Raw genomic sequence first — 22,206 nt, forward strand, 5'->3', positions numbered from 1 at the left:
AAACGAAAATTGACTAAAACAAGGTTGTTCTTTTATTGGCTGTGATCATCCTTGACATTTTAATTGATGTATTTAGTCCATTTAGATGTATAGCAATTAATAATCTATTTGGATTTATTCCTGCCCTCTTCATATGTGTTTTTTATTTGTCCCATTTTCTGTTTCATTTTCCTACTCTTATTTTCTTGACTTCTTTTGACTTAAGCTTTGTTTCATTTTTTATTCAATTTTCCCTCTACTTATTTCAAAGTTACATATTTTATATGTATGTTTTGTTGATTACTCTTGTTATTTTAACATGAATACTTCAGAAAGTCTAAAATTAATTGTATCCCATTTTCTTCATAATTTAACCTTAGAAGGGGCCAACACATACCACCCACACTCACCATGTATCACCTCCAACATATAAATCTGAAAACCATGGGTTATGTAGCACTCTTTCCACAAGGCTTCAACTTTTTGTAGTTTGCAGAGAGATATGTGCTTAAGAATTATTACCCCATTTTGTAGATCAAGAAATTGGGTCCTGAAACAGTCAAAGGACTTGTCTGTAAAAATAAATCATCTAATCAAAAAGGGAAAACAGGGCTTCAAATTATTTTTCCAATTGAGAAATTCAGGAGATTGCCTGGGGGAACTTTTTTTCCACATTTAATTTTTTTTTTACAATTTCAATATACATTGAAGTTCTCCAGGAAAGTGATACTAATTTACACAGAGAAGTACTTATGATCAATAGAATTCTGAGTTTCTTCCAGTGCTCCGAAAACAGGAACCATGTCTTTTTTCACATTTGTGTTATGGAACATTTCAAATATGTATAGAAGTAGAGAGACTAGTTAATAAATCTCACGGGAATTCTCTAATCCCAAATAACTGTCAACAGCTTAGACAGAAAACATGAAGATAAAACAAAGCAAAACAAATTTAAATAGAGTTGGGTTTTTTATTTTATTTTTTAAAGGTCAAATTATTTTAAATTCTTTCTGTGTTTGAGATTACAATAAAGCCTTAATTAGTAGGACTCCAAAAACCTGGAAACTTCCACTGACTAGAGTCTTTTCTTGTTCTCTTTGAGAAAAAGTTTATTATAATCTACTCATAACAGGGATTCATTCTAAAATTTAAGATTCAAGGAGTGATCTAGACTCTGTCTACCCACAGTTTACTCTCATATCTCTAGTATTATTTCCAATTATAGCTGCTTAGCATAACAAAGACCATTCTTCATGTCAATCTTGCTTAAAGTGGCCTCAGGATGAAGCTACTAGGAAAAAAAATAATTTGTGAGGAGAACGCCAAAAGAAGCAAAAAGAGGACTGCATCTTCCTTCCTCACTTGTGTTCTTGTTTTCATGTAATTCCTATATATCTGAAAAAATGTCTTAAAAATCAGTTTCTAAGCAATTGTTCCTAGCTTTCTTCCTGGCCAATGGAGCAGCACAGTGTGGTGGAAAAGGCTCTGTGCTTGTAATTCAAGTCATGGCTCTCTTTTTTGGAGCTATGTGCTCTGGGGAAAGTCACTTATCTTTTCTGAGCCTTTGTTTAATCACTTGCAAAACAAAGGGGTCGGATTGGAGTAACTGATGCCTCTAAATGTTCTCCATTTCTGTTGTGTCACGAATTATAATTCCCAAAGTCTGGTTTTTGGAGAGTCTCATACCAAATATGATTTTAGGACACTCAAAGCATTTTGATCACCCACAATGCCTGAACTTCTATCATTAGCGATCCATTCATTTTGTTGAGTTTAGCCTTGTCTCCTCCTGTTAGTCTTTCTTTTCAGAAGAAAAGCATGTAAAGGCACTTCTTTGTGAATGCATTACTCACATTGCTCTTTCCCTGGCTTAGAAAGTAGAGAGTTTGATATCGAGAACTTAGAAGTGGGAAGGAAAGGGTGCAACACAGAGAGACTGGAAAGGTATCAGAAACAGATTTCACCTCCTTCACAATTTTTCTGCATCTTGGCTCTGAGCATTGTTATGACTCAACCTCTCTGTGCTTGGCAAGGCTCAAACAAGACTAGATCCTATTTGGTAGCAGATTGGAACAGGGAGTCCCTGGCTGAGTATCAGATTCAGGTACTTTTGATAGATTCTGAATGGGTTTTTTATTAGGTATTTTGATCAACAGGCATTTGTTTAAAAGAACCAAAACACCCCTTTAAGTCAAACCATGTACACTGTTGCAGAGCCATCAACAGACATACCCTCCCATTCAATCACAGTAACCATGAGTGGCAAGAATCTGGGTCACAATCTATCACCCAATCTTGTGTCGTCTCTTCATCCTCCTGTTCTGGTCCTGTTCTCTCCTATGTTCCATGTTGGTGCTCAATATTGTAGAAAATCTCTCATCTTGACTTTATCATGCGTATCTTCTGTCACCAGCATTTTATCTCTCCTATCCTGGAGAAAAACTCTCTCTTCCTCTGCATTCCCTCAATGTTGGGATACTATTGGTAACAAATCATTTCTGCCTTTAAAGGAGAAAGATTCAATAATGAAGCTGTTGTTTGACTTTTGTCTAATAATAACATTTATTGTTTTATTGAGCCTTGCTGTATCTCAAGCACTTACTTCATTTCGTTCTCACACCTCTACCCCCATTTTACAGAGGAAGCCATTGATATTGTGTCATCTTCCAAGGTTTTCCAGCTATGGCTGTCCGTATGCAGAGTCTAGCTTTTGCCCACTGTGCTAACCTGCCTCTCCTGTTTGATATCCACACGCTTGGGACTGCCCAGGCTGGTGTGTAGAAGATAGGTTTCCTCACTGGGTGGCAAACAATGATTCATTCTCATGACTTAGAGGAGGCAGATCTAGTTTGTGGGGGAATCGTTTACAAGCTTATCACCCTGGGAAACTCAGACTCTTTTCTTATTGTCCTTTCTGCATCTTCATTTCAAATTTTTCTTGCAGTAGCTGGTAGCAGAATCAAAGGAACACTTATGTGTGCTGGTTGGGGTCTGAGGCCTAAAAGTGGCTAATTCTTTTTTGCCTACTGATTTATGGATTGCATCTGAATATATCAATTTAACTGAAAATATTTTTACCTCTTATTTTAATTAGTAACTTCAACTTCCTTCACTAAACCATTACTTCCAATAGAGATAAATAGATGAATCTGAAGTTTCTTTCCAGGATATAATTTTAAAAAGGAGCTTTGGCCTGGGAATCCAAAGGCCTGGATCAGTTCTGGATCTGCCATTTATTAGCATGTAATTTTAGTTACATCCACTTAATCTTGCTGAACTCTAGCTTCTTATCTGTACCATAGGAATAATGATATCTTCCACGCCTAATTTACAGAGATGCTACGGTAGGGAAGTTGTTATTAGAAAGCGCTTTGTAAATCTGGAAGTGCTCAACAAGCATAAGCCATTAGGCAAGATGAAGCAAAATGCTATGCTGAAAAGATGAAGAGTAGGAAGGAGATTTTCATCAGCGCTCCAAAAACCAATAATTGAATCATGGGGGAAGCTTATGTCCCTGACAATGGACCTGTACCCCGAAAGTGTTAGCTTTCGGGGTGCAGGTCCAAACTGGATCCTCAACTAGATCCGTGATGACCTTCAACCCTCTGATCTCCAATAAACCAGTCTTAGTCCTCATCTAAACTGAGTACTCCACTTCTAGAGGAAAAATGCCAAGAGCATTAGGTGACCCCTTGACACCAGTGAAGCCAGGGACCTGAATAATGTTGATTGGTTAAACTGACTAAAAAGTACAGAATTGATTTTATGCCACTTGGTTACAGAGACAGAGATATTGCAATGGAAAGAGATACAGGATAAAGGGTAGAATGTAAATTCTGTATGAAGTTATAGGCACTCCAACTTATAAATGTCAATCCCAGTGAGAACAGAAATTATCTTCTGACTAGTCCAGACAGTGCCCAGCACAGCGTGAGTGCTCACTCAGTACAATATGAAGGTGATGGTAACTGTCCTTGGTCTCTTTCTTTTCTCCTTGGCTATAGGGTTTCCAGAGATAGGTGTGGATGCAAACTACCAGTGCCCAGAAAGAAGATTGAAGGAAGGGGTACTGGCACCTTCTCCCCGTCTTCGCTTCCCCCAGCCCCCGTTCCCCAGACCCGCACAGTCAGGCTTGAGAGACTAGAAGGGTTTCACTTCCGCCTGGCTGCAGGAACCACAAGTTCCCAGTCTAGGTCGTAATTGGAATAATCACAGTCAAAATACACCCAGATGCTCTCACACACCCAGACGCGCGCGCATCCCTGAGCCACGGGGCGCACGTGAGCCCGCACCCCGCGCACCCAGCCCTGCCTCTCGCCAGAGCATCCTCAGCAGCTGCCACCAACGCAGACGCAGCCTCCTTCTCCTCTTCCTCCTCCTCCTACCTCCGCCGCCGCCGCCACCACTGCCGCTGCGGCTGTGATCTATCCCCTCTCGTCCTCCTTGCTCCCCCAGTTCCTGCTCTTCCTCCCATCCCCTGCTTCTGCCCAGCGGCGAAGGGCAAAACCCTCGGCTGTGGGTCTTCTTCTCTCTGACCAAGAAGAGGCTGGAACAGGTCTGTGCAGTGGGGGCGCTTTGTTGCGGGCTGCTGGAGCTCTTGTGGCTCCAACAGCCGATGGAAGGGCATGGGGCGGGCGAAAGGGTAGATTATTTCTCAGTTTTCAGTCTTGCTGTATTAATAGATCGAGGGCGAAAGCTGGTTCCCTTTGCCAGTTCGCCGTCCTTTTTGGTTTATGGCGAGAGAGCACTGAAGCTGCCCGGACTCCTGCCCCCGCCCACCTCTAAAGCTGTCTTTCTTTGCGTCCCCACTCCTGCATCCACTTCCCCGGGCTGAGCTTTCTCTTGTTCAGGGAGCTTAGGGATGGGGGCGGGGAGAGATGGATGGAGACGATCCAGCCGGGCACCTGGGTGCCTGGGGCTTTGTTATATACAACAAAACCAGTCCTCATCAGCTTCCAGCTTCAGGCTAGGCTGCTGTCCGCCGGCAATGTGGGGTATGGGTCGGGCCGACTAGGGAAGTGAGAGAATGTGAGAGGGCACTCCCTGTATGCACACAGGAATGCAGTGGTGTGTGTCGTGGAGATGGTGTGGATTTTGTGCGGAATTCAGTGAGTGCGAGTCGGAGTGGTGTGCGCGTGTGTGTCTGCGCCATGGGGCTGGGCTACTCTTGGCATTACATGTCCTTGGGTCTCATCCCACGCCAAGCCAGACTGCAGCAACACGCAGGTGGATCAGGTCCAACCTGTTCTGCCCACATTGGAAGGATAATGATGGTTTCAAAGTGATGGAAATCCCCCCACCTGGGACTTTTGCTTATGACTTTCTGGATGCAGAATTTTGAGCCAGGTTGACCAAGCCCTACTGGATATCGTTATTGTTCTCCCAAAGATGCCCAACTTTCTTAGCAGGTTTTCCTCTCTCAGCCAATGAGGATACAAAGCTCTTACAGTGATCCCTGCAATGCCTTCCCACACCCATTTTAATTAGTGGATCCTAATATCTTGAGGTCTTGCTTCTTACTACAGTGAAGTTAGTGCTGTGCTAGGATGTAGTTCTATGTTTGAGCTAAAGAACAAACTAAATACACCTATGTATTAGTCATGAATTTGATAAAAAGGTGTTTTTTTTCCTTTCTTGAATGACAAGGTATGAACTAGTATGGCCATGTTTTTAATCACAGAGAGATCAATAAAAATGAAGAAAACTGCTAAGCCTCTTTGACATTTTTATTTGTGGTTTTAATAAAGCACTGTTTTTCAGGGTCCAAAAATATACAGTCAAAGATACTGATTAATGAAACACTGGACATTTTTTGCATGCCTGCTGTGTATTAGTAATGTTAAGTATTGAAAATATAGAAATGAATAAAACATCATCTCAGCTCACAGGGGGTGCACAGTCTGGTAGGCAAGATAGAGTGTGTAAACAGACAATTAGAGTAGAGTACCACAAGGGGCAGCAGGGTATTTTGGGGGCAGGAGGGAGGTATGCTTGGTTGGGGATGGCGGTTATGATCAAGAAAGGCTTCATGGGCAAGGTGACATTTCAGTTGAGTCTTAAAGAACTAATTCACCAGGTTGCTAAGTGGAAAATGGTATCCTAAGTTGAAAGAATAGCATGTATACAAGTAGAGAGGTCATAGTTAAGTGAGACTGCAGGGAGTCCTTGGAGGTATGACTGCCAAATTCTCAACAAACTTAGAATGGGTCTCTCTGGTTTGGAATGATGATTGGTGGCCCATCAAAAAAAAAAAAAAAAAGCCAGTATTGCAGATTGATAAAGATCACAACACATCTCTATCTTAAGAAACATCTGGCTCATTGATTAATAGTAGTGTGTTTTGCTTTAAGCAAATCTGATATATGTAAATGTGAGACTGCAAGGCAAATAAACTAAATGGAGAATATTCACATTGCAGAATTTGCTGCTTTACAAATGGATTCATAATCAGATTATGTTAATCAACAGTGCCTCTTTGACCTTTACGGTGATTTTTTTAACCAAAAATCCATTAATAGAATTTTTTCCAATAGCCAATGAATGGATAAAGACTGATACACCTGCATTACATTTACTTTCTGTGCAAAAATTTAGCAACTTCAGTGCAGGAATTTCCTCTCATTCTGTGGATGTTTAATAACTACTAAAAGAAAATATGAAAATACTAGTCATGAATCCATTGGCTGGGATGTGTTATGATTCAAATTGTGTATAAAATAAAAGTTCACCTGAACAGGACCTTGAGGGATTTTTACATTTTAGGTAGTTTTAGTAGAGTTACTGGTAATTAATAATTACAGAAGATTTCTGTGCTGTATGTTAGTTTTAAAATGGATCTATAATAATGACTGCTGTAATATTCATGCCATTAATCCAGAACAGGGGCACATTCTGAGTCTCCTGTTTTGTTGTGTTGGTGCTGATTGAATTCATAGGCTGATAAATGGCACTGGGAGTGAGACTAAGAGACTGATTATTTCTACTGGAAGTGCCTGGTGGGCACAAAATTCTGCTAGTTAAGAGTGTGGTTTTGAAAACATGGTTCAGCATCTGGAGCACCTCTCCCCTTAAACGAAGACCAAAAATAGCCCTGGGTTTTATTTGAAAAGAATGCCAGAAGTGGATGAGCTTGAATCGACTTGTTTCCTAGTCTGGACAATGCCTTGCTGCAGAGGAGTTGATGGCCTAGGGTACTTTGGGCACATAAAGGTCCTTTGTTCACTGGCTGTCAATATCAGAAGGTATCAGGCAATATCTCTAAGATACATTCTCCAAAGCTTGGGCTGGAATTGAATTGATCTGTCAGCTGTGTTGATGCTCAAATCTGGCTAGTTACTAGACCAGTGTTTTTTGGTGTAGGTTCCAAAGAAGCCTAATTCCATAGAATGTTAGTAGGTCATACCACCCCCACCCAACACACACACAAACACACAGTTTTGTGGTCAAGTTAAGTTTTGGAAATTCTTATTTAAACATAAACAGGTTTGTTTATTGAAGGGCTTCTCAAAGTCTTTACTAGGCTAATGAATATTGTGACTCTCCAGAAGTATAAAATATGCAGCATTTCTCAGATTGAATTGCCCACAGTGCCTGGTGTTCCAACAAGCATTTGGCTCTACTAGTGTTGAGAGAAACATTCTTTGGGCAAGAGCATTCTCCGCTGAGTTCTGAGTTCAGAAGCTGTAGGCATCTTGCTGAGCAAGCTTGGATGACTCGCTTTACCCCTCCAGGCTTTCCTTCCTTACCCACTCTGTAAAATGAGGCGCATAATAATCATCACTCTCACTGAATGTGATGGTGTGATGACAACTAAGATAATAACTCTGTATTTTGAGCTGCTTAGAAGAAAGGCTCTATGTAAACTCAAGGTTATTATTATGAAAGAGAAGTGAAGAATTAAGGCAATTATCCTGATAATTCAGGCCCAAATTCTGTCTTTCTGCTGACTTATTGGGCAGAGTGCCCCATTTCTCTGCTCTGCTTTGACTGCAGAGACCTATCCTTATTCAACCTTGGCTGACTCAGTTCTCTCGGTTTATTTCCTTTGACATTCTGAAAATTTCAGCATGGCCTCTAATTTTCTGGTCCAGAGGTATCATCAGTACAGCCTTCAGAAAAAGTCCATCAGTCTGAACATACACTGCTGACTAGAGAACCCTGGAATTAAGAATTAAGTTTAGTTGGAAAGTTGCTTTTATCCTTCAGAATAATCGTCTTTCAGACATAGTTGTAAAGGGCCATGTTGGAAGCTAGCTGGTGCAGGGTTTCTCTCCAGTGGCCCCAACACCCAATCTGGGCTGGAGTCCTGTTTACAGTTTTAAGGGAGTCCATTTTGTCAATGGGAAGCTGAGGCCGTCTTTAAGGAAATTTAAAGGTAAGGGAAATAGAATTCATGTGACTATTGACCCTTCTTGGATCCCTTGACTATTATTAATTCCCAGAACTTTGTTTTTCTTTACCAACTGCCTTGAAAGGAGAATGGAGCTCTTGAGACTTAATGGTTAATAATCATTGCAAACTGGGTTTGGGATAGAGACGGATGTCAAGGCATTGGTGTTACTGGTTCAAGAGTGCTCTGTACTCAAATTAGCTTTTCTTTGCATGAAAGCAGCAAGCTTCAGTTGTAATTGGAAGAATTTCTGTTAGCCACAAGAGAGAACTGTGTGACTTTAAGACTGTGTGATGCTGTAAAGCCAGAGTGAAGTTATTCTTTGTTCTGGAGAGGGTAGTGGAGATGCTTGTTCAGTAGGGGACATTCATAGAATGGTAGAGCTACACATGCCTATGGAAGTTCCTCTGTTGTAAACTTTCTGTTTGGATGTGGAAAATGAGGATGGAAGAAGTGAAATGAGTTGCCCAAGGTCACACAGCTACCACATGACAGAACAGAAGTTATTCTAAGAGCTGAAATTCAGATCTTCTGCCTCCCAGTGTTTTTCTATTTGACTTAGCTGCCTCCTTGTGTAGTTCAGTGGAGTGAGGGTTGGCTCATTTGGTGGGACTTGGAGGTCATGTCCAGTTCTCAGCAGTGTGGGCTCTCACATGGCAGTTTTAATGGAGGGATAGGTTTCTGGTAAAGCCCTAAAAGGCCATGCTTCTCTCTTTCCCTCTTCATTCCTCTTGAGTGTATAGTTGTCTGATTCGCCAAGCCAAACATCTAGTTGGTAACCTGACGACTGGCTTCTTTGCCCTACATTCATGGTGGATGATTTGATCATCCTAATCCTTTTTACCTTGGTGATTGATTAATAATCATTTTTGTGTGCCAAGGATCCCCTTGAAAGTCATGAAAGCTACTGATGCACTCACCAGAGAAGGCCTCTCATCCACATATATGTGCATGTAATTTCAGGGTCTTGTAGGTCCAGAACTCCTGCCCTGCTTGCTATTGGTATTGGTTCACAGCCTAGGGTCACTGGAAGAAGCTCCCTAAATATGAAAGATTCCCGGAGGTGGAATTGTCAATCTTAACTAGAAGGGAAATAGAAATGTTGGGATGAGCTTTGTGCCAAATAGACAGAGAAAAGGGACTAAAGTACAATTTCTTATGGATAAAAGAATGGAATCGAATCCTGAATTTCAGATAAAAATGGAAAAGAACTTGAAATGAGCTAACCATGCCCCCTTCCTTCAACCTTATGAAAGAAAGTGGGGAGGCTAGATAGGAAGACTGGTGGGAAATTTGGGAGTACTGAGGAGGGGTCAGTCCAGAAAGGGTGGCAATCCTGCCAGATTTAAATGAAATGAAAACTTCCCAAAGAATGAGACAACTCTTTCACTTTTCTCCAGCTTTCTTACTCTAGTGAAACCGCTAAACACCAGAAACTGAGGGCTTTGGGTATTAGAAGTTGTCTTAGATTCTAGAACACTGTGTCCTTTTCAAGGACACATTTAAAGGCTGGGAGTTGGGGCTGGACATTGTGGGGGAGTGCCACAGCATGCCTTTCTTCTTGTTTACAAAAGCATTTTTATTATCAAAAGAACACATCTCATTCTTGCTTATAAAAATAGAGATATGATGTAGAATGTTCCTTGACTTTCCAACACTGATCCCCCACCTGTTCACAGGTTGATATGTATCACATTGTGCGTGTTTTTATGAATATTCATATATATATTCGTGTACATCAAATAGTCAAAGATGTGAGCATGTGCTGTTCTACAGAATGCCTTTTACTGAACTATATGTCTGAAGAGGTTTTGAAACATTATTATTTTACTTTGTGTTCTGGGATACACGTGCGGAATGTGCAGGTTTGTTACATAAGTATACATGTGCCATGGTGGTTTGCTGCACCTGTGAACCTGTTATCTAGGTTTTAAGCCCCGCATATATTAGGTATTTGTCTTAATGCTCTCCCTCCCCTTGCTCCCCACCCGAGATAGGTCCCAGTGTGTGATGTTCCCCTCCCTGTGTATTTTTTTCTTATAAATAACTGTATAGTATTCTACTATATGATTGCAATATAATCTCTTTAATCCAACCTTTGCTGATGAATTTTTATATTATTTCTGATTATTTTTACATTATTAAATATTGGTGCAATGTACCTTCTTGTACATACATCTCTGCATACCACTGTGAGCAATTTGGTCATATAAATTCAAAGTAGTAAAGTTGCTGGTTCAGAGTTTGGTTTGCACATCTTTGAATTTAATAGAGCCTGCCAAACTGCTTCCCAGAAAGGCGATCACAATTTACCTTCCTGTCAATAATGGCTATTTATCCATACTCTTCCTCACCAATTTCAGATATTATTGGTCTTTTTAATCTTAGACAATGTGAAGACTGAAAATAATCTTTTCTCTTTGCATTTCTTTGAGTATTAGTGAGGCTGAACATCTTTTCACGTGTTTTTTGGCCATCTGTATTTCTTCTGTGTTGCCATTTCATATATTTTGTCTTTTTTTTTTTGAGTTGTTCTTTCTGCTTCTGATAACGAGGATCTCTAAATATTTTGGATAGTAATTATTTAACTGTTCTCCATGTTGCAAATATATTCATCAGTTTATCATTTGTCTTTTAAGTTAGATTTGGATGTCTTTTACTGTACAGAAATGTTTACGATTTTTTAAAATCACAATTTTCAATCTATTCCTTTATAAGCAAACAATGCTACAAATGGATATCCTTGCACTATGTTTTATACTGTTGGCTCATTATTTCCTTAAGATAAATTCCTACAATTAGATTTGTTCAATTAATATTTTTCTGGATATTGCCAAATTGCTTTCTAAAATGTTTCTGGCAAGTTACACTCCAACTACAGTGTATACAAGTACATTTTCCCCTCCTTCTGATGTCTTCTGATAATTCGGGTTTTGGTTCTTAAATCAAATGCTGGGCTGAAATTTACATTTGACAACAGGAAAGGCTGGGAGCAGAAATACCTAACTGCACATAGAACACCTGTAATACATGTTTCACCTTCAATTATTTAAGCAAACATGCTCTTGAATTCATTTCCAACTAGAACTGTGTCAAAAGCATTTTCCAACATCAAATCTCTCTAAATTCACTGTGAAACGAATGACCACTTAGGGTCATCTCTGCTGGCAGCACCCACAACAGCAGGCAATGATGAACTAACTTTAGAGCTATATCTCATCTTAAGACACTTGGGAAAAAGCTATTGCTGCATCTTCACTGATCTCTGAGGTCAGCCAGATTGGTTCCAGAACTTTCTGAAGGCTGAGTGGTGAGTAGGAATCAGTTTCTATCTAACTTGGCTTCCTGCAAAGAGGACAAGTTTGAGGTCCTCCCGTGAGAAGTTATTCTAACAGAAATAAACAGTGATGTCACCCTATGCAAAGGGAATAGTGGCAAACAGGTACAGGTATAGCTTTTCCCCTCACTCTGTCCAGGCTTGCTTCATCTTCTTGTGCCTGTTTTCTGCCAGTATCCAACTATGGTCAGGGGTGTGTTTATGTGTGCTCTAGGCCAAGGGTAGGGTCTGTGGATTAGAAGATGGAAATGTGAGTGGTAGTTTATGCAGCTTATGAGTGTTTTCTTGTCTGAAGAGCACAGGAGCAACCTAAAATCCTTTGGAGGTGGCAGGACAATGGGAGAACATGAAAAAGTGGTCATAGTTGTTGCTTACCCATTTTACAGATATAGAACAACACATCTGGAAAGGAGAAATGCTCCAAGTGTTGGACACTGCTGGAAAAGGAACCTGGCATACCTCTTAACACTTGCTAGCTAAAGATTTGGCAACTTCTCTCCTCTAGGGATATATGTAGGTGCCTTTGAAGTGAAGCTTCCTAATTTAATAGGTTTAATAATGCCCTTTTCCTTACCAATATTTACTTTACCTAGTGTGGTACTGACACAGCTCACCCCAGAGATGCTTTTGAGCTGTCAGAAGATGGGTAGGTTATTGTTCCCAAAGGAATAATTTAGATTACTTGAACTACTGACAATTATGAGTTTGGCTTTCCACTTACCTCAAAATCTTGGTATTTGGCAAATGGCTTTAGATTGTATCTAATATTTGTCTATTTTTCTCCCTTTTAAGGATTTGGACTACAGTAAGCATAGTTCACAGAGGAACTGATGGCCAGATAATATAATTGTTAAATTTTGCTGCCTTGAAAAAAGTGGTTTTAGTTGTCATGCTGATGAATATCCTGTTTTAACGTTAGGGTTTCTCTTTTTAATTGCCAAATAATTTAAAACTGAAACATCATAGCCACAAATATAGTTTCTATGCATAAATCATAGGATACATTTATACTTTTTGACAGTTATAAGGGGAAAGGTCTTCTTTCTTTTTAAAACTATGCTTGGTGCTTTCAGTAGAATTGGGAATTCTCATGTTTTTCTTTTCTAATGAATTATTCTGCAAAGGTAACATTGTTTTTTTTAACTCTGATTAGAACTGGGAGGCATTGTCTGTCTCTGTACTTAATTCAAAAATAAAAACCTCATTAACAAAGAAGCAAAGAAAGTTGGTAAATGGAGCTCACAGTAAATTGGGAGGCAGAAGTCCAGGGTTCAAGTTCTGGTTTTGTTATTAAATAACTGTGTGACCCTGAACTAGTGCTTAAATGTCTCTGAGACTCAGGTTTCTGACATATAAAATGAGGGCATCGTTAGGAATCGATGATCCCTATGGTAATTCCTTCAACTTAAACAAGATAGTCTCATCTCCAAAGTCAAAGCTTGCTTTGTGACAGAATCACTTGGGGACACTTTTGAAATTATTTTGAAGGCCACAACTCAACCAGTTGAATCTCAAACTCCAAGAATAGACTCAGGAAATCTATTTGTTGACTAGCTTCTTAGGTGATTTGGGAGGAGACTGGAACACCCTCCAGAGGTAACTTTCAAGAGGCAAGATCTCCTGGTGCTTTCTGGCTTGAGGGAATGAAACCATTTTCCAAAGTGGGGAAGTCCAGGTCACCTAGGAGCTCTGGCTTAGAAATCTATGATATGAAACTGCACTTGGGGAGTCTAGCTTTTGGCCTAGCTCCCTGGGGCTGGTTTTTGCAGAGGTGAATGAAGAGCACAGTGTTCTTTGTAAGAAGAGCGAGTTTGGAGGAACAAACTGACCAGTCATTCAGTAATGACTGTATTTCAGGTCTTTGGCACAATACCTTGAGGAGAAGCATTACTGAGAGAGGACACAGTGATTTCCATAACTCTTAGATTGTTTTGGCCAGGCTTTCATTTGAATCTCATTTCAAACTTCTATTCCCTCTTTGACTTTTTCAACTTTTGTTCCTCTTCCCTTCATTAAGCTCACAGTGTTGCAGTGGGTTTCTCCCACCTCCCCTTGATCTCACTGATCCTATTTCCTTCAGCCACAGGCACTTTCTTGATACCATCCTACCTTCTAAATGCCTGAAGGAAAGGAGTCAGCACTAACGTACACCCATTTGTCCCACTATTTCCTTCTGCTCCAGCTCTCAGCTCTTCACTTCATTATGGGAGTAGTTGGAGCTAGGGAAATGCTTCTCTAAGGCAAACTTTCAGAGACAGCAAGTGTTTCTTTTTATATATAGCTTCCATTTATTAAATGTTCAGAGATTGTACTGCTCTTTGCATGTGTTGTCTCATTTAATTTTCTCCACAACTCTATTAGGTTAATACTGTTCGCATTCCATTTTACAGAGGAGGGAACTAAGGCTCAGAACAGCTAAGTGGCTAAGTGATTTGCACAAGTTCACTTAGATGGTGAGCAGCAAAGTGAGTCTGTCTGTATGGTCTAGGGGTCTGAATGGTTAAACAGAGTATTCTACTATTAAGGGCTCCCCATGGAAATCAGACTCTGTTACACCAAAGGGAGTGTATGAGGCAACAGATCTGCTTGGGTGTGACTAGTATGAGCCTTGAAGTAACAATAAACACCAGGAAAAAAGGGGAGGTTCATTTTAATGGCAACACAATGTTGCCAGAGTTATTATGTATCATTGTAGGGGTGGGGCTCGGAGATTAGTTTTGATTCTTATAAATTGATAACTGAGTTAATCTCTAAATACTGTCGTAGAGAGATAAATTCCTGAAATCCTCATGACTATTGTTAGCTTCAGAAATCATGTGAATGTGGAACATACTTTTTGTTTTCCTCCCCCTACTCTCATCAGGAGAGTAATGCCAAGGGTATAGAGGACCTCTGGGAAGAAGGGAGTGACTTCCTGGATGTTTTCAGCTAAAGGGGGCCTGGGTGGGGAAGATAACTAGGGAGAAGGCCCAGAATAACATGAACAACAGTGTTGTTGGCTTAGATTATTGGGTTTCCAGCTCACTGAGTTCTTCCTGTCTGATTCTCATTATCAAACTTGTAGCATACAGCAAAGGGTACTTGGCATCCACCAATACAGATTCACTGAACTAGGATTGATACAATTCAAACTCATGAACGTAACCAAAGCAGGCACTGCGATTTCCAGACTATACATATGGGACCAAGTCCATCCTTAAACCCTAACCTAATGCCCTTTTTGAGGTAGCCCAACTTTTTAATTTGACTGTAGTATATGGCATTGAGCAATTTAACATCATTGCACAAAAACAGACCATTTGTTTTCTTTTCCATGGCTCTTTCCTAGAAAGATCTTCTATTGGCTATAATTTCTCTAAAAATTCCCTTCCAATTGGAGCCCTTGAGGGAGGGCTTGCACCGATTTTCTGCAGTTTCTGCCCTCTTTATTGCCATTTCCAGTAATAATAGTCAATAGGCATCAAGAAACTAAGGACGAGCTGGGCATGGGGGTGCACACCTGTAGTGCATCTTAGCTACTAGGGAGGCTAAGGTGGGAGGATCACTTGAGCCCAGGAGTTCGAGGCTTCAGTGAGCTATGATTGTGCCACTACCCTCCAGCCTGGGCAACAGAGTGTCACCCTGTCTCTTGATTAAAAAGAAAAGAAAAGGAGAAACCAAGAAACTACAGTCTTGCTAGGCCTCAATTGTCTGTTCCATGTCTAATGCCAGATAAGTCACTGCCTCTTTAGGCCTCAGTTCTTCCATCTGCAATGATTCTAATTCTCCTTTCTCTGTGGAAAACTTGGAGCAATCAGTTCACTGAAAACAGACTACTTTGAAAGAAAAGAGGTCCAAGATATACGACTGTGAATGTCTTCATGTTTTCCCTGGCAAAAGAGTTGTTTTGGAGCAAAAGAGAGGGTAGGGTAAAGGTTCAAAGATCACTTGCTTAACTTTAATCCCCGCTCTGCTTTCTGCTAGCTGTGTGGTCTTGGAAAGTTTCTTAACTACCTAACTGCCTTGGCTCTGTAAAATGGAAAAAGTAGTATTAGTACTTGCCTCACAGAGTTGTGGTGAGAAATCAAAGAGATAATCTATGTCGGTCCAATAGACAGTGTTTATTTGTCAACAATTAGTATTCTGAATGCATGAAGACGTTTGAATCCTGCCTCAGGTACTTTGGACAGTCATTTAGCCTCTCTAAACCTCTGTTTCTTCACGTGTGTAATGGAGATAATAATAGTAGCTACCTTTTAGGATTTCTTGATGAATAAATAAGATAATTCCTGCAAAGTTATCAGTACACCACCTGGTACACAGAAACGCTCAATAAACTTTGTTATTGTCTGTCAGTCAGCTGCCATCCTCAGAGACCTTGTGGGTCCTTTGGTCCCTGCTTTTCTATTTCCTTCAGCCATAGGCACCTATGGGCCTAGCTCCCACCCCAGGAAATATTTCTGGTGCCTGTGATGTACTATTATCACAATTTTCCCTGGTTTGGGGTAAGTAGCCTTTTTGCATAGGGAGGGCCCAAGACTGAAAGGGCTTCTTGCAAAAGCACTACACTAGGGCTGCTTGTGGAAAGCAGCTGATTCCTTGAGCTTGAAAATGGTTCACACAGTGACAAAAATGGGAACACAGCAGACCCTGCTTTACGACGCCCACGGGAGCCTGTCCCCATGCAGCACAAAGTTCTGCCTTGCCCTCCCCACGCCTCCCCTATCAGCTCCACCAGCCATACATTCCTCCAAGACAAATGGTCAGATAGCCCTTTGTCTTCTCCCCAAATAATATGTTGAGTAAGGCAACCAGATGGTGCCATAGTGACAATTCCTACCTGATCAGTAGGGCTGGGAATTGAGCCCTGGTGACAGGGCCTGCTTTGTGGAGGGCCACCTCCCAGGATATCACCTAGCTCAGCCTGGTAACGAAGCAGTCTGCCCTACCCACTAATGGCTGTGTACTGATTGCTGGGCCTTTCTCTATACATTAATCCAAATCTCTGGGGCCCCAAAGTGACCATTTCAGGGAAATTACAATGTCATTGGATTCCCGAATGTCTGTGCCTTAGCTCATGTCTTCATGGTTTCTGACCTGAACTATATCATATTATTGTTCCTGCTACTTTTACTTCTATGAATAATGATAATTATACCTAACACTTACTGTGTGCTTATTATGTCCTATGCTAAGCATTTACATGTATTATCTCATTTAATGGTCACAAAAACCCTGTGAGGCAGGCACTATTATCTCTGTTTTCCAGAGGAGGAATTGCAATAGCAGTTCATATATATTGAGTGCTTACTCTGTGCTGGGTACTATGCTAACTGCCTCATATATTTTTTTCTCATTTAATCTTCATAACCTTATGAAGATTATCCAGCCCTTTACAACCAGAGGGACAGAAATATCTCTATTACTAATAATAGATGTCTATTATTAGTAATAGAGATATTTCTAATAATATTTTATGTCTAATATTAATTAGATATCTAATATTACTAATAGAAATATTAATTATTGCTAATCGAGATATTGCTGATAATAATTAGTAATAATAGAGACATTTCTAGCCCTCTGGTTGTAAAGGGTTGGATGAGAACCCTGATACTTACGGAATATTCAGAAAGATTGCATGACCCAAGAGGACTTTGGATGTACTTTTACAAGTCCTTCCTCACCACTTCTTTCCACTTTCTCACTATGTACTTGGATACAGTAGACATTGCTCATTCTTGCAGGGACCCTGGACATGGCTGGTGATAGGAGAAGGAGTGGTGCATCTTTCTTACCCCGGGATTTTTGGGGATATCTGGGATCAGGCTAGAGTAGAGACATGGTGGAAGTTACCAAATAAAGGTCACGTTTCTTAGCCTGGAGTTTTAGCCTTTCAACTCTATCACTATTAATGACTATAGCATACATTGTTAATAGTATTTGCTAAACAGTGACCCCATACTCCAGCCACACTGAGCTATTCCCATTCCCAGAACACATCTTTCACACAAATTTGCATGCCTTTGTTGCGGTGTTTTCCTACTTGGTCTTCTCTAAAAATCCTTCTCAGTCCATGCCACTTCTTTCTTTTATTTCTTTATTCATTCATCCTTTCATCCCCATGACACATGTTGATTACTTACTATACACTGGGTACTGTGCTAGACATTTGGAATATTATTTGAGTAAAACAGACATAATCCCTACCCTCATGAAGCTTATGGGCTAATGGAGGAGACAAACATTAAACAAATAAATTCAGACATATATAATTATAAATTATAGTATGTGCTGTGAAGGAAAAGTACAGTGTATGACAGACAATAGCAGGGAAGACTTCATTGAGATGGTGGGGAGCATGAAGAAAGGATTTTCTGGGGGAAATGACATCTATCCTGAGGCCTGAAAGATGAATAACTATAAACAAAGAATATTTCATGCAGAGAGAGCAAATTGTATAGACACCCTGAGGTGGATGCTTTCCACATTCAAGTGACTAAAAGAGAGTGAACTGGGAGAAAGTGATGCTCCATGAAGTTGGAGACCATGCAGAGCCTTGCAGGCCATGGTAATGAGTTCCCTTTTTAGGCCAAGAGCAGAGGGAAGCCACTGAAGTGTTTAAGGGTAGAATTAGGGTAATGTAATTCACAGTTTTACAATATCACTCTGACCACTGTATAAAACGGAACTTAAGAGTGGCAAGAAGAGAAAGAGGGGCAAGCTAGGAGGCCATGACGGTAGTCCAGGAAGAGAGATGGTGGTGGCCTGGACTAGAGGTGACAGTGGCCATGAAGAGAAGAGCAAACACAGCATATGTTTCAAAAAAGCTTGCTACTAGGCTGGATATGGGGACTAAGAGGAGAGAGGAATCGAGGAAGACTTCCATGTTTTTTGCTTGAATAACGTGATAGATGGTGTCCATTTATGGACATGGGGAAGGATCCTGAAGCAGATTGAGTTGAGCTCTCATCCTGTGGATTATTCCGTCTAAAATGCTCATTCTGCATATAAGCTATGTTACCTTGTTTTGATGATAGTTAATGTCAGTGCATTTGTTTTCTCCGTATGTAGGTTTTAAGCTCCTTGAGGACAGTGGCTGTGTCTTACTCATCTCTGTATCCCCCAAGATACCCAAGATCTGATGTATTAAATGCTGACTGATTGATTAACTAAAGAAAGAGGTTCATTTCTCTTTCAACTTTACTTTTCTTGTCAAGGCATGGGACATGACTCTTGATTACACTTTTATAAAAATAAATGTCATACATTCAATGGCACATATTCCTTGATATATACTTTGAACTTCATTAAATCATTAATCACTTTTTGAATAACTCCTGCCGTGTGAGCATGATACATAAGGCACAACTAAATTTGCTCTGTGTAACATCATCCTTCAGCAGTACAGTACAGGATACGGAGTCACAGAAGAATGGTTTCATGGGAGTGTGTAGGCTAGCTAAGCTCAGGATTTGCAGAGCAGAAGACTGGAAGTAGCCTAAAAGCCTGAGTTGTTCAGGCTGTTGTTTTTAACTCTGGGACAACTTCACTTCAATGATTTCCTCCCAAATGGATCTACTCAGTGTTTTGAGACATCTTAATTCCCCATAATGCCTCTCCATTTGTGCCATCCACTGCAACTACCCCAAACGTAAGTTCCTTTCCTCTCCTGGGGATTTTCATCCTCATACATGTTTGTGCTTTCTCTTTACAACCTATCCTCTCTTCTCAGGCTTTCAGTCTGTATCCTTTGAGATCTATGTTGCATATCAACAAACTCCCTTGGTCCTTCACCCTTGTTTAGTATAAACTACCTCAGCACATCACAGTGCTGACTACATGTTAGCGTCACCTGGGGAGCTTTTTAATAGGTACTGAAACCTGGACCCCATCCCTAGAGATTCTGATTCATTTGGCCTGAAGAGGGACCTGGGTTTCCATACTTTGTAGAGCTACTCCAGATGATGCTAATGTGCCATCAGATTTTCACACCACTGATACCTGCTTGCCTTAACTGACACATCAGTTCTCTTGAAGCTAATCAAGTGTAAGCCACTCATTCTCCTGGGTTGCATGTTCTACAGAGCTGAGGGGCAATAGCCACACTCTCCTATTTCCTCAGAACAATTTTTAGGTCTTTCATGTTCATCCTGAAAAAGAAGGAAAAAAAGCCCACAGATAACAAAATTAAATGCAAGTAAATTCATTGTTTCTCCTTAAAAAAATAAATTGGTTTAAAAATAAAATTAAATAAAATGAATCAATGCTCCCTGGAAGTGTCATGGCATCTCTACTGCCCACTCTTTTCTTTTGTCAATTCTTGTCTTCCTCATGCGCCCACACTTTTTCTAAATGTTTAATATTTGGTTTATCAGTTTCCTATCCAATCTAAGTCCTCCTTTTCTCCTGAAGGACTTTAGTGCCCTTGTTGACAATCGATCCAACATTCTGGATTTATGATTCATTTATTACTTTGACAAATATTTATGGAATGCCTATGTACCAGGCACTGTTGTGAATAAGTGCTAGGTATGGAGCAGTGAACAAATGGACAAAATTCTTGCCTCAAGAAGCTTACTATCAGGAAGGTGGCAGTGAGGGAGACAATCAACTAATCTGTATGCAAAGAATTGGTAATAAGCATTTTGGAAAAATTTAAGCAGAGGATGATGAGGGAATGCTGGGAGAGAGGGATCACTTTTAGATATAAAATAATAAATTTCAATAAGGATAGCCTTCACTGAGCTACCCTTGCAAATATCTTGAGGGAAAGCATTATAAACATAGAGAACAGCAAGTACAAATGTCCTGAGACAGGAGTGTACCTGGCTGTGAGGAGGCAAATCTAGCTTATGCTGAGTTAGAGGGTGAGGTCCAGGAGGTAACATTGAGACAGGTTATATCAGGCCTTACAGGAAATTTTAAGGCCACTGGCTCTTACTTTGAATGAGATGGTAAGCCACTGGAGGGGAGTGATCTGGGTAGGGAATGGCATAGGGTCTGGATTTTATTTGAAGTTTCCTTGATATCACTTATCTCCACTCACTTTCATCTCTGTTCCACTTTGAAAACCTGTATCCATTGCCAGCTTCTGGATTTTGTCCCCAAACTGTTCTACATCTGATATCTTATACTATAGTATTTTAATGAGAGAGCTTATATATCTAGCTCCTTCATTCTAATTATACTTTCTCTTTTATTTCATCTAAATCTCTCATCTTTTGATTCTACAGAGGTCTTCTAGGATGTTAGCCCTCCTGGCTTCCCTATCCCTCCTAAATTCCATAGTGCATCTTTTCCAGCCATTCTCATGTGTTATTTTTTTTTCCTGGTTAACCCTATATTATAGTGGTTTGCAAAACACAAACCATAGATCATTCTAGTGGACCTTGTTCCTGTCTGCACATGAGAATAACCTGGGATGCTTAGAAACATACCGATACCAAAAAATCCAAAAAGAGGGAATCCTTCCGAAATCATTTTATGAGACTAACATCATCCTGATACCAAAACCCGGCAGAGAGTCAACAAGAAAAGAAAACCTCAGGCCAATATCCATGATGAACATAGATGCAAAAACCTTCAATAAAACACTGGCAAACTGATTGCAACAGCACATCAAAAACCTTATCTATCACGATCAAGTAGGCTTCATCCCAGGGATACAAGGCTGGTTCAACACACGCAAGTCTATAAACGTAATCCACCACATAAACAGAACTGAAGACAAAAACCACATGATTTTTTCAATAGATGCAGAGAAGGCCTTCAACAAAATTCAACAGTGCTTTATGCTAAAAGCTCTCAATAAAATAGGTATCAACGGAACATATCTCAAAATAATAAAAGCTATTTACGACAAATTCACAGCCAGTATCTCACCACTCCTATTCAATATAGTATTGGAAGCTCTAGCCAGACCAATCAGTCAAGAAAAAGAGATAAAGAGTATTCAATTAGGAAAGGAGGAAGTCACATTGTCTCTATTTGCATACTACATGATTGTATATTTAGAAGACCACATTGTCTCAGCCAAAAATCTCCTTCAACAGATAAGCAACTTCAGCAAAATCTCAGGATACAAAATCAATGTGCATAAATCACACTCATTTCTATACACCAATAACAGACTAACAGAGAGCCAAATCATGAGTGAACTCTTATTTACAATTGCTACAAAGAGAATAAAATACCTACGAATACAACTAACAAGGGATGTCAAGGACCTCTGCAAGGAGAACTGCTAACCACTGCTCAAGAAAATAAGGGAGGACACAAAAAGATGGAAAAACATTCCATGCTCATGGTTAGGAAGAATAGATACTGTGAAAATGGCCATACTGCCCAAAGTAATTTACAGATTCAATGCTATCCCCATCAAGCTACCAATGACCCTTTTCACAGAACTGGAAAAAGGCCACCTTAAACTTTGTATGGAACTGAAAGAGAGCTCACATAGCCAAGATAATCCTAAGCAAAAAGAACAAAGCAGGAGGCATCACACTACCTGACTTCAAAC

At 40.3% G+C, this 22,206-nt stretch overlaps 1 protein-coding gene across 7 annotated transcripts in view; it reads left to right on the plus strand.

Annotated features, from left to right (window-relative positions):
- Positions 1-4,298: 4,298 nt before the first annotated feature.
- Positions 4,299-22,206, plus strand: part of PAK3 (p21 (RAC1) activated kinase 3) — a 287,279-nt gene continuing 269,371 nt past the window's right edge. For all 7 annotated transcript variants that reach the window (XM_035289027.3, XM_035289030.3, XM_054251356.2 and 4 more), the window contains exon 1: positions 4,299-4,534. The gene's annotated coding sequence lies outside the window, so the exon portion shown is untranslated. The remainder of the gene's footprint in view (positions 4,535-22,206) is intronic.

This window comes from Callithrix jacchus, chromosome X, assembly GCF_049354715.1.
Source record: "Callithrix jacchus isolate 240 chromosome X, calJac240_pri, whole genome shotgun sequence".
Lineage (NCBI taxonomy): Eukaryota > Metazoa > Chordata > Mammalia > Primates > Cebidae > Callithrix > Callithrix jacchus.